The sequence below is a fragment of the Nicotiana tomentosiformis genome, chromosome 5 (genome assembly GCF_000390325.3).
Source record: "Nicotiana tomentosiformis chromosome 5, ASM39032v3, whole genome shotgun sequence".
NCBI classification, from domain to species: domain Eukaryota; kingdom Viridiplantae; phylum Streptophyta; class Magnoliopsida; order Solanales; family Solanaceae; genus Nicotiana; species Nicotiana tomentosiformis.
The window spans coordinates 74604511-74609370 of NC_090816.1; positions in this window are offsets into that span (position 1 = coordinate 74604511).

The following is a 4860-nucleotide window of genomic DNA, read 5'->3' on the forward strand; positions in this document are numbered from 1 at the left end:
CGGGTGCTACAGGTATGGACTTGATTTGAGGCAACACTTGATTTGATAGAAATATTGGTATCATCTTCGGCTGAGTCAAATACTGAAAAACATTTTGTTTATACCATAAAATTTGTTATCAACATTTTATTTTGTTGATCAACATATTTATTTCTGGTAGCTAAGATAGCTTTTTAATTTCTATCATGCAATTTGTAAATTGCGTTTTAATCTAATGATAGAAATATTTCTCTTATCAATTGCACTACTATTACCATTGGGGTTGATAACCAAGTGTTCTGGAAGAACCAAATCATCTTTATTGGATGCTTTTCTTGTTTCCGATATGAAGAAAGAAGTCATTGAATATTGGATATGTTCTTACTCTATATTTCTTAGCATATGAATCTTTTTCATTTGAGGTCATAATTATAATTTTGGTAAGGTAGCTTTTACAGTCTCTACTTTCGTCGATTTTGGAACTACCGGTAGTACTTGACAGAAATCACCTCCCAAACTATTAATTTTCCACCAAACGGTTTATTGATATCCAATATATCTCCAGAACTCTGGGCAATTATTTCGATCATTTGATACTTAGCCATAAACGCTTTATCTCATATTATCAGTTTTGTTTTTGTTATAAATTTAGTATTATTGCTCTGCTTTGATATATTTGTGATGGTTATTTCAGTTGTTTGAAGAGGTATATCAGGTCTAAAGTGAGTGGCCTCATAATAAAATTGTTGCTGGTACACCACTTGTTATTATTGCTAACAGTATGATGTAGGGTTGTGTATTTGGATCGGATATCCGAAATCCAAACCGATCCGCTCAATTTTGAATTTCGGATATTTGGATTGGATTTCAGATTATGTTTATTAAAATTTTGGATATCCGGATTGGATTCGGATTGGTATAATTTTAACCCGATCCGATCCGAAACTATTAGGTCATGTATAAATACTAAACTTTAATTTCGGATAACCAATACTTTCTTTACATCTTCCTCCAAGTTATTACCTTTACAATTGTTGGATTTAGTTATATTGGCACCATAGTACCTTCATAATTGGAGAAACATGAATTTTTCTTATTGTATTGCCTCTTCTACAAAGAAAATATAAGTATGAGTTTTGCAACTTAGAGGCATAACAACTCGAACCTCCAGAGAAATATTTTCTTAGAGATGCAATGCTGATAAAAGGGATGAAAAGCAAAAAGATGTTTGTATTAGCACAGAACATAGAAGAAGCATATAAGGCAGATGCATTAGCCGATTAGATTAGCAATATCCTTAATAATACGTATAATCTGATCCGAAAATTCGAAATATTTATCCGATCCAAACTTTAAAATACGATCCGATATTAATTCGGATTGCATTTTGTAGAATCCGAAATCCGAAATGTGCTAAATCCGATCTGATCCATGCACAACCCTAGTATGATGCCCCTTGATCTGACATTTGCAAGTAATGCATGACATAAAAATATTATTTCGATTCCATTAGAGACATCTATAAAATATAATCCCGCTATACCAGAGTCAACTCTTTATAATATAGTCTTGAAAGTTTGTTCTTATTCAGGATTTAGCTTTGATTGTGCTTAGTCAAATATTTATATGGCATTTTGATTCTTAATACTATACTAATATTTTTTACTTTATGTTCTAAGTTTCTTAATCTCTAATGCTCTTTTTATGGAATAAATTTATGTACCCTAAAATATTTTTAAGTTGAAAATTAATTTTACTCAAATGATGATAAAAAAAAATTGAATTGGATTCTCTTACTAAATAATTAATTGAAAGGGTTAATTATTTGGTGTTAACATGAAAAATAATTTATTTTTTGTTAATCCAGATCTTAATATTAGTTCATATCTTGTTTTGAATATTTAATTATAATTATAATTTTATTCACCATAAATTTTATTTTCAAAGAGTAAAAAGATTGATCTGACATTTCAGTTTTAGATCTTTATGTTTGCAGAATCATTACTTGTATTGACTCTTACTAACCATATTTCTTTCTCTTTCTCACATATTATTATTTTCTTAGTTGTTGTTTAATAATTAGGTATATTTTTCAATATCACACGAAAAAATTGATAAATATTTTTTTTATTTGAGTAGGAAAATAGTTTAAATATAAATATAAACATATATTATCGTAGGGATATTTTATTTTATCAATTTCAACGCTTTATGCATTCCATTTAACTTTTATTTTTTCTTAGTATTGAACATTATGGAGTGGTAACATATTGTCAATACGGAGGATTCTTATGAAATTAATTTTATTGAACCTTCACACATATTTTTAATAAGAATTTAATAGATAAATTTTTATAATTTTAAAATATTAAATATTAAAAAAATTAACATACAAGGTATTGCAACCCAAAAAATAGATGATTATATATATATGTCATTTCCCTATGAGTTCTTCTAATTAATATATTGGGACTATTTTGGTCTATCAATATTGTATTCGTACTTTTATAATAATATATATAGGCTCTCCTTTTTCTAAATGGATTTGAAAAATATAATACATTCTCATATTAAATTAGTAATAGGATATTATAATACGTTTTCAAATTAAATTAGTAATAGAAATTTTTAAGAAGTACCTAACGTGTTCCTAAATGTATTAGATTTACATGCTAACATGTAGTATTATATGTTTATGCCCGAAAATAATTATACTAATAGAATTCCTAAAGGTAATCATGTAGGATTCCTAATGTGTAGTATATGTCCTAAAACTAATAAGATTATAAGGCTAATGTCTAGAATTCCGGTTATGTTATTTTATTGTGAGTTATTATGCTTAATATTATAAGGTTATTTTTGTAATCCGACATTATATTCATGCTTTTATAATTATTTTTGTAATCCGACATTATATTCATACTTTTATAATAGTATAGATAGATATAAATACATAGATAGATATACCAAAAATTTTACGATAAAAATATTTCTAAAATAATATTCCACACCAGTATGGTTGGGAGAAACTTATACTTAATACTTGCATATTACAAACTTTTCGAAACTATTACATACTTAACTGATATTCCTCATAGAGGGAGCAGAACCTTCCATTTAAAGGCGAAGAGGAGAATTTGATCCCGTCAAGCACCGCATAACTTCTTCTTTCTCCTTTTCTTTTCTTTCTTAATTCCTTCTTTTTAACCACTTTCTTTTATTCCCTCCCTTTTTGACTTTGCAGATCTCCATATTCAAAATCCACATACCTGATAGATCATTAATTAGACTTTCTACTAGAGTCTGCAGTGACAATATTCTCACAACTAATCCATGAACATATCTCTCGTGTTATTTATTTTTATTTTTTTACTTTTTAACATGTGGGGTTCTCTTTTTCTTGAATTTTATTACCACTTAGCTCAATTAGATAGGAGACTTGTTCATTTTAAGCACATTTTCCCATATTTCTTATTTAATTTTTTATTGTTTAATAAAAATTTATTAAGAGTACCATTTTGAGATTGTATTAAAGTTTCAATCATTTTATTTTTTAAATTTTCAGTAACCTGATTCATACTTATTTTTGTTGTTGACATATTTAAATTCAGATTAAAAAAAAGAAAATAGAAAAATAAAACGATTCAACCTGATTATGAAAGTTGATAATTTGATGATTGGTATCAAAATAAACCAATCCTTGAGAAAGTTTCACTACTTCAATTGACTTATTTTAATGCTTGAAAACACGTGGAAGAATGAAACTGAAGGTACAATCCAAATTATTCAATACATTTTGGTTCTTTGACAAAATATGTATATTCATAGGAAGAAGAAAAAAACATATGTACAAATATGAAATTCGAAGACATGACTTAGGAAAAAAAATGTGGATTGCCAAAAATTATTATTTTTTTACACGTAAAGGTTATTATTTCCATGTCTCCTCCTTTAAATTGTCCTTTTTCATAACTACTTCTTTCTTTTTTTATAAAGAGTTTGTATTTATTTTAACAAGATTCAATTTTTTTAAAAATGCTAAAGACATAAAACTAATTAGTAAGAATATTTTGGGGCCCCAATTTTTGAGGGGCCTAAAGCAAGGGCCTCACTTGCTTGGACCTTAAGCCGACTTTGGTAATGAGGGCATACTTTGACGAAAGTATCTCAAATAGTGTAATGACCCGACAACTTGTTTTGATTATTGGCATTCCGTTGGATGATTTGGAGTCTTGAGTAACTTCATATGATGTATTATGACTTGCGTGTATGATTCGTTTTGATTTTTGGGAAGTTCGGGAGTGATTCAGAAGAGTAATCCTTTATTTGGAAGCTTTAAGTTGAAGAGTTGACCAAGGTTTGACTTTTGTGTAAATGATCTCGAATTCATATTTTGATGGTCCCAATAGGTTCGTATGGTAATTTTGGACTTAGATGTATGTCCAAATTCACATTTGGATGTTCCTAGAAGGTTTTGGCTCTATTTGGCGAAAGTTGGAAATTCGAAGGTTTGGAAGGTTCATATCTTGACCGGGAGATCACTTCGATGTTATCGGGTTTGGATTATTGTTCGGGGAGTTGAAATATGTTCTTTATGTCATTTGAAACTTGTGTGCAAAATTTGGTTTCATTCCGAGTTGATTTGGTAGGATTCAAATAAGTTCGACGGAGTTTGAAGGTTTGAAAGTTAAGAGAAAGATCTTGGTCTTTGATGCTTGTTTTTGATGTTATTTATGTTGTGTCGAACTTTTAGATAATTTTGGATAATATATTTGGACTTGTTGGTGTATTTGGACGGGGTCCCGGGGTCTCGGGTGTGATTCAGGGTGGTTTTTGTGTTGCTGGTTTCTCTGATTTTCTGGTGCTAAGAGTGTTCTTCGC